Genomic DNA, 12,790 nt, shown 5'->3' on the forward strand with positions numbered 1-12,790 from the left:
CAGAAATAACAATTCGACAAAGTCTATATACAACTGAATGCTGACCACAGACAAGGTGTTTAAGAGCAAGTGCTATGGTGTGAATCAACTTCTTGCTCAAGTAACTATTTCATCCACAACCAATTTCGCCCTGGAGCTTTTGAAACACACAATAGAAATCTGTTAAATTGGCAGTCTTGCTGAACTTCAACTATTTTATCTAACCAGGGCTTCGGTAACAATAGATGCTTGAGAGCTTCTTTTTGATAAAATTTTTGATCTGGAGCCTAGGTCCAAAGAGCAAATGGGCCAAGCCCCTTATTCAGACAGCAACTTGCTGCTACCACTTTTTGGGACCTATGTATATAAGTCAGGCTTATAAGAATGACCTCAGCACATACACATGTGTATGCTTTAGGAAAACCTCATGCTTAAAAAATTCAATTTAATAAGATTTAAACATCAGAATATCCCTATTTGGTTCTCAGGGGCACCATCATCTTTTAAAAACATATTAATCACTGCTATTACATATAAAGTGACACTGAATTTCTCAAAAAAATTTTTTTCTTTTTATGGCCACACATGATACATATAGAAGTTCCCGGGCTAGGGCTCAAAATAGAACTGCAGCTGCAGGCCTACACCACAGCCACAGCAACGCCAAATCCCAGCCACACCTGCAACCTATGCTGCAGCTTGCAGCAATGCTGGGTCCTTAACCCAATGAGTGAGGCCAGAGATCAAATCCGCATCCTCATGGAGACTGTTGGGTTCTTAACCTGCTGAGCTACAAAGGGAACTCCAGAATTTCTCAGATTTTGATCAGTGGACTTCAATTTTTCCAGGAACACATGTAATCCTTAACACAAATCACTTTAAGCAGGTATAGAATCAAGTCTTGATTACCTCTCTGTGAGTTAATTTACTGCAAAGTTTTCATACCAGGTTTGCTTATTTCTGTCACCCAGCTAGATTCTGGGCAGGCTGCCCAGGTGCCCCACCTCCCCATAAATCTGTTTTGGTGTTTGAGATCTGTAAGCTCATTTTAAAATTAACCTAAACAAAACGAAATAATTAGAAAGGCAACTTGCCCACAATCACAATGAAAATCTCTTTTCCAGTCAAACATGCAATACAGTCCAAAGACAAACACAAATGACTTTTTAAATCTCCACGATTCTGGATTATCTTTGCCTCTACTCTTCTCATTAACATGAATAATTCAGAGTGCTTACTATACATGATGAAACTGTTTACCCTCAGTAATTCATTTTTAGTACAAAGAAAAATAAGATGTAACACAGCCTAATGTTTTTCCAAAGGTTTAAATTAGACCATATTTTTAAATGTAACTTTACTTTCAAAATTATCTACAGTTTGGGTTTATTCCTTTCCGTGTTATCCTAATAGCAAGTCAGAGGAATCTTAGGCTTTCAGGGCAAGGACCCTACAGAGCAGTGTAGCAGGTAAGAGGACAGACACCCCACTTTTCTTTGGTTCTTGATACTCTCCAAGTACATATCAGTTATTTGCAAAGTGTGAGCCAGACTACCAATATCTTTTTCCTTGAAAATATAAAAGCTCTTTGGGACATTACACCCAGAGTAGAGTAAAAAGAATTTCCCAACATTTTGGCCACACTGAAGGGACAATATTTTTATTACGCACCTTAATTTTAAGTGATAAAGATATCTTAACATTGCTGTTCCAGTTACAGCAAACATTCCCAAATGGGAAAGCATTTCTGGATGGGGGAAGACTCAAAATCTCAAGTCTTGCTTTGATGAGGACATGAACAAAATGAAGGGTGGGACTCTATCTGCTGATTATTTAATAATTCAATCAGATTCCCAAACACAAATAGAAAGAATACTATGTAGACAGACATTTTATCCGTATCCTATATATACCCTGTGATGTTATGCATACCCAGTATCTGTGCGGGAAACAGTGTGTATGTCTTAGCTCTACTTAATTTGGGGTTTGGAATATTAAGTTAGTCTCCCATTTTGTCAATTCTTCCTGGGGTGATGTTAGTTTTCCAGAAATCCCACTAATTTTCTGGAGTCATGGGGTTGTTTAATGGACTGCTTCAGAGCACCAAATGCTACCCTTATGACCAGGAACAAGGAGAAAGAATGGCACTAGGAGATGCCTGCAGCTACACTAATTCTCAGCTTCTCTCTGGTAACAAAAAAGTGGAGGAAAAAAAAAAAAAAAAGCAATGAGATTTCACTGAAGTATACACCAGCCTTGCCAAAGGCTTTAAAACTTTTTTGATTTCTTCTTTCATTGAAAATGAAAGGAGAGGAGTTTATAGTGTAATAAGCCCAACACCATAGTTTCTGAACTGGGGTCAAGATCAGATACCATTACAGCTTTGGGGATGTTCGTGGAAATGTATGAAAGGAGGATGCATGTTTTGATACCTGTGAAAATAAAACACTGCGCTTTAAGTGAGTGCAAGAGAACAGATGGTTGCTAATGATTTAAAACATTTATGGTTTTGGACTGTCACCAAGCCTCTGTATTAAAAAATATGGTGTTTTAGTTAGTACATACCAACAACTATCTGCAAGGCTCCTTTTCTGGAGGATGCTACTGTAATATAGGAGATAAAACCCAAGTGAAGCAAGAGGAAAATTCTTGTTTTCTCAGGGCATTCAATGCATGCTATTTCTTATTGACTATATTCAATCGAATTTTGTCTGAGTGAAGAGAGGACTTTAATTTTTCCTCAATCATGAGTCAACTACCCGTGCCCAGGTATTAGATCCTTTTCGAATGCATGGGGTGGAATTGTAATTTTGTTCTGTATGTCTGATTCACGTTGACCAAAGCCCTGAAAAACCCTCGGAGCAATAATACAATTGGACAGTCCAGGGTACCCTTGCCCAGGAAAAACAACATTCTCCTTATCCTCAATTTGGTAGACAGGCATATGGTGTTATGATTATGTACTGGAATTGGCAGGTGCCAAGCCACCAAACTAGGAAGCCAGATAAATGTTTTTTTATGGTCACACTGTATTTTGATGTGTGTATATATATCAGTGTAAAAGAAGTCCACTTCCTTTGAACCCAATGGAATACTACAAATACAGATAAATTTGTACATATAGAGATTAACGTGATGTTTGGGGCTAAATTGAAGCAAAATAAATACTGGTGACTAATACTCTGAATTACTATAAGAACTGCTAAAGAAGAGTCCTATTAAACATCCTCAGTGTTTTTATTTGGTCGTGATAACATCACGGGGAAAAAAGTCACGCAAACACACACTCTATATAATTTACTTCCTATCCCTTTGAAAACCCTGGGAGCTGCTGGTCGGAGGGAGTTGGGGGTGGACCTGCAGGAAGAGGAGGGAGGATGAGTGGCCGCTCTGGCTTTGCTCCTGTGAACTTAGTTGGAAATAACTCCTGACAGGCATCAAACATAACACCTTTTAGCCTTCTAGGAGAAACACGCTGATAAGCAGGATGCTCAAACCGGGCAGAAAAGGGAGCGGGTAACCCGCGTGAAAGTAACAGCGGCGGCAACAAAGCAACCACGCAGTTCCCACTCTCCCCACTCCACCTCGAGCCTCCTTCCCAGATCACCCCTAACCCCTCTGCCGGGGCCGGATGGAACCTGGGCTCCTCACTTCCCTCCCACACTGCCCGCAAGAGCCTTGGCATGTCTCGGAGTTTGGGATCGATGCAAAATGGGGCATCGCAGTGAAGATGCTCATCTTTCCGCCAAACACGCTGGAGCACCGGTTAAACCGGCATCAGAAACGCAAGACTATTCCTTCTGGTGTCCTCTCACCAACCTCGGCTTGCCCCGAGTGGGGGCTGGCACCAGAATCCCGGAGTCCAGGGTGCCCTGCCGGGGCCCAGGAATCCAGTACAGGTAGCCCCCAAGTTCAGGGACCGTCCTTCACCGCCTCCCCTCTCCAAGTCTCCCAACCCTCTCCATCGCCCGGACCCCCTCCTTCCGCCCTCAGCACAGTCAATAAAGTGAGGAGAGTGGATTCAAATGGGGGGAGGGGGCAATACGGGTAGAAAGAAAAAGATGCTTCGCAGTCAGCAGAGGTGAAGTAAGTACCTGTTAAGGTGAGGATGCACTTTCCCGCCCACCCAGACGTCTCTCCTACCAAGGGTGCAGTGGCGCCCCCCAATCTCGGCCCCTCCAAACCCTCTCCCCACCGCAGGTCCCGACCCCGGGCATTTACCTTACGAGCTGCGAGGGGAGCGGAAGGCGCCGGGCGCCGGCAGGTACTGCTCGTGCGGGAGCTGCGGCGGGAAACTTCCCTGAGCTCCGGGGCAAACTCTTGCAGACTCCGCCCAGCCGCGAGCCGCGGGGTGGGCAGAAGCGCGGTGCGGGCAGAAGCGCGGCGCGGAGCAGGGGCAACGCGGAGCCAGGCGCTCGCCCTCGCCTGACCGCCGGGCTGGGGCTGCGGCGCCTCCTAGGCTCCCGCCGCTCGTGCTCCAGCTCCCACCGCCGCCGCGCCCCCAGCCCCTCCCGCAGCGCGGCTCCGCCCCGCTCCTTCTCACCCCACCCCCCCACCCCTCCCCAGCCGCGCGCCAGCCCGCCGACCTCCTGTCTCTGTCTTTGTCGCGCCTGCACGGCCTCTCACTTTCTGGCCTTACCTCTGCTGGCCGCTCGCCCTTCTTCTTGCCCTAGGGCCCCAGGGAGTGAAGATCCCCGCCGTTTCCTAAGTCACCTTCTGTTCTTCAGCTCTGCCCGGTTTCCGATTCTTTCCAAGTGTTCTAGAAACACCTGAAGGACAAATCTATAGGTTAGTAGGTTATGGCAAAGCATTGGCTCCAAAGTCTTTAGAATTTCTTTTGCTTTACAGACAGATCTACCTTTCTATTATATGTATGTTATTAATATATATGTAGATCTATATCTATACTTATGTCTCTATCTGTATATAAAACAATAGGTCAGTAAAATCCAGTAAGGATGTGTGCGCTATAAGGCGAGTTCAGTAGCAGGTCTGTGTAAGGCAAGGGCTTCCGTAAAAAAGGAGCAAAGTGGCCCTTGACAATATCCGAGACACTGTAGATCTCTAAGGCCACGCACTGCAAAATGCAAACAAGCTGAAGTTGGCAGACCAAGATTAGGACATATTTTTTTTCTTATCATTAAAGGAAACTCCTCTGAAATCTCAAAATTAGTTCCAAATGTTATGCTGGCAACAATTTGGCCAAACTAGGGCAAATAAAATTAACATAACCCTTGATTGCTTACTTTGCATTCAGGTAGTTTCTATGCATTAAGGAAGAAAAACTATTTCTTAAAAAGTAGCAAGTGGCTAAACCTATCTCATTGCTATACTAGAATATATAAACATTTTTAAAACGAAGATGTTATCAACTTTCTACATTTTCAGTAGGTCTTATTCTTACAAGTGGTTTAGGGATAAGACATCTGGTGGTACTAAATTTTGTTCAGTGAAAAAATATTATAGGACTTGCTTGCCTGATTCTGGTTTCTTTTAAACAAAGCCTAATTTTTTTTTTTTTTTTACATTTTAAAAATTACAGTTGATTTATAGTGTTGTGAGCCTGATTTATTTTTGTTACAAGAGTTTTTTGTTTTTTTTTTTAATTTGTACCTCTGCTGGTTTGTTATTAACATTTAACTCAGATACTGTCTATGTTGCATTGAAGTCCTTGCTTATCATATGAAAGAACCTCTTTTCTGAGGTTGGACTTTTAAAGAAATAAGGTAGTGTCCCTGAACTTTATTTAACTGGAAATTGATGAGTACTTGTTAAATGAATTAACCGGTGTAACTTAGTCATTTTTGCTTTTGTCTCATGAGTGTCATTCCATGTTCTATGAACTCTTGGAGTTGTGTCTGTCCTTCAGGTCAGAGCAGTGAAGAAATTTCAACCTGCTTCAGGAGACCTGAACTCTTTATTTCTTGCCTCTGCAAACCATATAATTTTTGTGGCCTGTACCCTCTCATTTGTAGAATAAAGTAGTCAAGCAAGAATATCACTATAACTTTATTGTTTCTAAATTCTTAAAGAAACTGGACATGGTCAGGTCAATTCTGATGGAATTTGCCTGACTGATGTGCATCTAGGCATTGCCATCCATTGTGGGATTTTCCAGTCTTTAGAACCTATTTCATTCATTTATTATAGCAAATCAAACACTTTGAACTGCGAGTTGTCTTCCACTCCTAAATCTCTGTCCAAAACCATTAAAAATATTTTAATGACTAAGGAAATTAGATTTTGTGAATTTCCAACCTTGATGAATAAAGGATTGGAGAATCACCTCTAAAAGCATGCCAAGCGCCCATATGTATCTTCTCATGGCATTTGATTATATAGTTATGGCATGGCATGGGAATTAGATGGTTAAGTGAAATAGCACCATCCTAAATTCTGTAGTTAAACTAGTTTGATTTTTACATACTGCATTATTTTCTGAAACATTTGTTCATAGCACGTTTCTAAACTCTCCAGTCTACTGATTTTGTTCAGTTCTTTGAATTTCTTAAAATGTTTAGCTATTGACTGTTTCTAGGCAAGTATGAACCTATGGATCACTGATTCATTAATGTGTAGGATGGCAACAATTATAGTCATAAAAGAAATGTCTACATCTAATGTCAAAATAACATGTGATGGGAGTTCCCGTCATGGCTCAGTGGTTAACGAATCTGACTCAGAACCATGAGGTTGCAAGTTTGATCCCTGGCCTTGCTCAGTGGGTTAAGGATCTGGCGTTGCTGTGAGCTGTGGTGTAGGTTGCAGATGCAGCTCAGAGCCCGAATTGCTGTGTTTCTGGTGTAGGCTTGGCAGCTACAGTTCCGATTAGACCCCTACCCTGGGAACCTCCATATGCTGCAGGTGCAGCCCTAGAAAAGGCAAAAAGACAAAAAAAATAACGAGTGATGCCTAGAGCACCTTTGTGGAAAGAGGACTTCATCATTCATAGGTTTATTTGTGAAACATACACAGTGCAGATATCATGGGATTAAGTATAAGAAATGCCAACTTCATACTGAAAACAGGGTAACTAATAATATCAAGAAGGAGCCAAGTGAGGCGCTGAGAGTTGATGAAAGTCATGTACAAAGAAGTCAGGGTAGAGGAGTAGGAAAAGAGTAGGGAAGGATATGTTCCCTGTTCTTTATGTACACACAAAAAAGCTGCGGTAATGTACAATTACAACACTATTATAGAATAGATCTTGCTATTTTCGAGTTTGTGCTTTTCTTTAACCATGCAGTTTCCACTGATGACTTGGCTTAATGAACAGCCAAAATAATAATTCAGCAGAAATGTATTAAGCACAATGTAGAAGGCCATATGGGGGTTGCAAATACCTCGAAACCATCTTATTTATGGCTCCAACTGTTTTGTGGAGAGAGAGCAGAGATATATTTACCTGGAAAGAAATATTTTTACATGAGTCAGTGGAGGATAGGTCAGGAGCTATAGTAATTTCCCCTTAACTTCTCTTGCTCTTATTTTGTAGGGCAGGAACAAAACAAGAAAAATAATCAGAGAACATCATTTACCTTCATTCTTGACCAGGAGAACACCAGCTTCCCCACTGAACCAGAGGGAAGACTGGCATCTTGTAAAAGATGATAGACGCTACTTTATCCAGACTTTTCTTGCGGGGGGGGGGGGGAATAAAAATAAACGCTTCTTAAGGAAAAAGAGGTTCAAAAAGGTATTTTTTTAAGCTTAAGCTAGTGCGATGAAATGGAAAGAGTCCTGCAGAACTGGATTGGGTTCGACGAAGTTGGGCAAGTCTTTTCTCCCTGGGCTCAGTTTTGTCACCTTTAGTGCATGAGGTCACGGACCTGGATGGGCCCTAATGATACTTCCAACTTCGAAACTTCCCTAATGGCTGATCAAGATCACTTATTTTGATCAAGCTGTCCAGGTGATTATGCATCTTCACATACCAATGGATCTACATAATGACATCCAAAGTGAATTCTCATCAAAAAATAAAAGGCTGGGGTGGGCATTGCTTCAGTAGAAGAAATTCAAAACAAGAATGAGAGCACACTGGAGGAATGTGGTACTGATTATCCAACATTGATCTAGAGGATGCAGGATGTGGTATTATACAAAGCAGAACTTCCTGTCCGAAAGTTCAGAAGAAAACATCCTTATCATTTGAATAGCAGGACTAAATAGGACAAAGGACAACATACTCAGTTCAAACTTTACAGACTAGGAGGAGTCTGGGAGCATAAGGATTTATTTACTTCCTCCTATACCCAGCACTGTATAGCAAAGTTGGCAATTTGAGGTCATCCAGAAAAATTGAGTGACAGGGAAATACAAAAGATTTGGCTCTGTGAGCTCTATCTCCAACAGTTGTTTAGGGAAGGAATTATTTTCTTTAAAAATTAAGAAAAATATCAAGGATCAGATGTAATGCATAACTAAAGCACAAATTAAGTATCCAGAAGAATATTGAAGAAAAAGGAAAATAATGCATGCATAGGATTAATGGTAAATGAGAAAGAACTATGATTCCTAAAGACTAAAAAACTTTAAAATAGATAAATATGGTATTGGTGAAACAGAAAAACTAAAAGATCATCATAAACAAATAAAAACGAAACAAAATGTATTGCCGTCATGATGATGTATCTGATGCGCAAGTAAAGCAATGATTCAAGATCAAATGAATTAGGACAGTCAGCACCTAATAGTCTTGGTAAATAGAACAAATCAATAAATATATATTGATTGGTTGATTGAATAAGGAAGGCTTGCAGTTATTTTAGGAAAATCAAAGTCACTAGGGAAGTTATGTCTTTAATTTTTTACACTAAGCAAATATGAACTTCCTTTAAAAAATAACAAAGACAAAACCTTTCCAAATAGTTGCTTTTAAGTCCTAAGCAGCGAAATTGTATAAAATTTTTATAAGATGCTGCTTATATGTAGAAACCCCTAAATTGGAAACATATGTGGGAATACAAATGTGCCTCAGTATAAAGAAATTATATGTACCAGCTTCGATGATTTTTGATAGGTGATTGGAATAGGGAAAATGCTATGTGAACAATTTACTGGAGAAATGCAATTCTTTCCTCTAAACCAATATTTGGACACATACATTTCTATTTCCCGAAGCTGGTTCAGTTTTTGATATGGTTGGTTAAGACATGAAGTGATCCTGAAGATGACTTCAAGACCCTAAGTCAAAATAAAAAATCATTTGCAGTGGCCTGAATTGATGAGGGAGGGGCCTTCCGAACTGCACGTTTTAACAGTGTCAAGGAGTGGGTTAGTGATGGAACCTTCCTGACATTTTACTAATTAATTCACCAAGCATGGCTGTCTAGTCAGTGTGAATACTCTGTAGTGTCTTGGGTACAAAAATTAATAAGATAGAGTCCCTTGTAATAAGGTGATAACTAATGAATTCAGATCACATATCATTCAAGTTAGAAATACTAATCATACAAAGGAAAAAAAAGATTTGCTGAGAGGAAAAAAAATTTTTTGAAAAATTGAAATAGCTTTGAAAGATGGCTATTCAATGATGTGTGTGTTTGAAAGGGAGAAAGCAAGCAAGCAAACTCGTAAGAGATTTGATGAAATCAAGAGAATATGTCAACGATGTATCCTAAGATAAAATATGGCATTTGAGGGCAGAGAGTAATTCTAAACCCACCCCTCCCACGCAATGAAATATTTCCTTGTCCAGCGCGGGGAGTATTGGTAATATACAGTTCACCTCACCAGATCTAATATCATTTCAGCCTGGAGGGATGCAGACTGTGCTGTCTTAGCTTTTTTGAGGACTTCTTGTCAACAGTTCATTCAGTGTATACTGCTAACAGAAGGATTTTTTTTTAAATGAAGGTAAATAGTGATTTTTAAAAACTAATGTATAAGGCGAAAAAATTACTGTAAAATTCACAAAATCTTTTATTTGGTAGCCTCATAAAATCTAGCTTATAATACCAGCAATGTGTTATAGATGTTTTTTCTAGGGTTGACACTCATAATAGCCAAAAACAGAACCAACTCAGCTGAATATCATTAAACTCACGTTATTTAGGTAATTATTCACATCTCACCCTATGTCAATGCATAGTTAAGACTATCTGAATATTTGGCATATTTTAAAGTCTCTTTTTTACTTGTATTTAAAGAGGAATTAAAAATGTTTTCTCATAATACTTAGAAAAGAGAAGAAGGATGTTAATATCGATTAGATATTTACTTTCTTGCTTTTGTGTTTGTGAGAACTAATGACAACAGAATTTAAAACTTGAAAGACTGGCAAAAGACCTGAATAGACTGTTCTCCAAGGAATATATACAGATGGCCAACAAACACATGAAAAAATGCTCAACATCGCTGATTATAAGAGAAATGCAAATCAAAACAACCAGTCAGAATGGCCCTCATTAATAAATCCACAAATAACAAGTGCTGGAGGGGTTGCGGAGAAAAGGGAACCCTCCTGCACTGCTGGTGGGAATGGAAATGGGTATAGCCACTATGGAGAACAGTTTGGAGATACCTTAGAAATCTATGCATAGAACTTCCACATGACCCCGCAATCCCACTCTTGGGCGTCTATCCGGACAAAACTCTACTTAAAAGAGACACATGCACCCGCATGTTCATTGCAGCACTATTCACAATAGCCAGGACATGGAAACAACCCAAATGTCCATCGACAGATGATTGGATTCGGAAGAGCTGGTATATACACACAATGGAATACTACTCAGCCATAAAAAAGAATGACATCACGCCATTTGCAGCAACATGGATGGAGCTAGAGAATCTCATCCTGAGTGAAATGAGCCAGAAAGACAAAGACAAATACCAGATGATATCACTTATAACTGGAATCTAATATCCAGCACAAATGAACATCTCCTTAGAAAAGAAAATCATGGATTGGAGAAGAGACTTGTGGCTGCCTGATGGGAGGGGGAGGGAGTGGGAGGGATCGGGAGCTTGGGCTTCTCAGACACAACTTAGAATAGATTTACAAGGAGATCCTGCTGAGTAGCATTGAGAACTTTGTCTAGATACTCATATTGCAACAGAACAAAGGGTGGGGGAAAAAATGTATACATGTTTGGATAATTTGATCCCCTTGCTGTACAGTGGGAAAAAAATAAAAAAATACACTTGAAAGACTGCTTTATTTCTGGCTCATAATTTTAAAAGTGCCTTGAGCCTTAGGTACTAAGGTAAAAGTAAACAAATTCTGGACATGACCTCTTGCTTAAATCCTTCTTTCAACATATTTCTGAACAAAAGGGAACATCCAAGAACAAACTTTCCATGGAAGAATGTGACTTTTTGCAACTTGCTCAGAAAGTTCTCAAGTTTAAGTTCATGGCAAATTCTAGATTTAAGCATTTATGAGTTAATTGTTAGAATACTAAAAATACCTGAGTGATGTACCACTATTACTTCAAGATATCTCACCTGATTCATTTTCTGTCTCTGCTCTTGGCTCCCATTCTATGTTCTTCTAATCACTGTATTAATTCTTAATTTCAAAACATCAATATTATTTTGAAAAATCCTCCATGCACAAAGTAAGTCTGTAGTAGAGTTGTTGATTCAGTGTAATTTTTCAGTGTCAAGGGACACCTTTTAGAAGCATCTATAACATCATAGTTGATACATCTTTATGCTTTATTTTTTCTTTTGATTGGAGGGATTGTTCAAGCTGCATTTTTCAGACAGATTTGTCTGCACTTCAGGAAGTACTAAATCACTGATATGTTATGCATATGTCCTGAAACTATAAAATTTTCATGTTTTTTTCAACTACTACTAAAAGCAAAAGAGTAAAATACCAGTATACTATCTTTTGAACACTGTCTCTACCTCTGGGTTATATGTGCAGATACCTTCTTCCTCAGCAAAGGAGTTCGCCCATATCTGCTTGTCAAGTGGACTGGAGTCTTTCGTGGGAAAGAAAAGTGAAATGTGTTTCAATGAGACAAAAAAAAACAGGAAGGCAGGGCCAAGGTTTTACATAAAGACATAGAAACAGAGGAGTTCCCATTGTGGTTCAGCAGAAATGAATCTGACTAGCATCATGAGGGTATAGATTCGAGCCCTGGCCTTGCTCTGTGGGTTAAGGATCTGGCATTACTGTGAGCTGTGGTGTAAGTCACAGACGTGGCTCGGATCTTAAGTTGCTGTGGCTGTGGCAGAGGCCAGTAGCTGTAGCTCTGATTCAACCCTAGGAACCTCCATATGCCATGTGTGTGGCCATAAAGAGACAAAAAAAAAAAAAAAAGGCATAGAAACAATATGGCCCAACTTGATGACTTCATTCTAAATGTGGTAAAATGCCAGGAATTACTGTGTAAAAATAATGTTTGACAGGCACTCCCTAGCTATGAGTAAACTTTAAAATCATCTTTTGGATTAACTGCAATAAAACGGTATTCCTTATCATAGGTGGTGAACACAGAATAGCTAGAGCTTATAGGATGAGCAGAGAGCAGCAAAGAAATGATCTTACAAAGCAGTGAAAAAGCATCAAGTTAGGGAAGAAAGGAGAAGCCCAGTGTTTCTACTACTTTCTCCTTTTCTTCAATACTTGGAAAACATGTCTACTGATGGAAAGAAGTAGTAAATATTTATAGATACCATAACCTACCTTAGGTAGCCTGTCACTTCAGCAGATTAAACTGGCCTCTTTTAAACATTTGTTTTAAAATTTAAATTGTACTTGCATGAGGAAAAAAAATGATTTTCCTCAAACCATCTCCTTCCTGCCATATATTTCTTGTCTGCAGGAAAATAAAATAGAGGACCAAATAGGATG

General features: G+C 39.8%; 1 protein-coding gene across 2 annotated transcripts in view; it reads right to left on the minus strand.

The window, feature by feature from the left end:
- Positions 1-4,753, minus strand: part of CHST9 (carbohydrate sulfotransferase 9) — a 262,670-nt gene extending 257,917 nt beyond the window's left edge. The window contains exon 1 of one of the 2 annotated variants that reach the window (XM_047794017.1): positions 4,619-4,753. The gene's annotated coding sequence lies outside the window, so the exon portion shown is untranslated. Of the gene's footprint in view, positions 1-4,200; positions 4,453-4,618 lie in introns of those variants that run through there. The other variant, XM_047794016.1, reaches the window with a different exon arrangement.
- Positions 4,754-12,790: the final 8,037 nt, after the last annotated feature.

Source organism: Phacochoerus africanus, chromosome 8, assembly GCF_016906955.1.
Source record: "Phacochoerus africanus isolate WHEZ1 chromosome 8, ROS_Pafr_v1, whole genome shotgun sequence".
Lineage (NCBI taxonomy): Eukaryota > Metazoa > Chordata > Mammalia > Artiodactyla > Suidae > Phacochoerus > Phacochoerus africanus.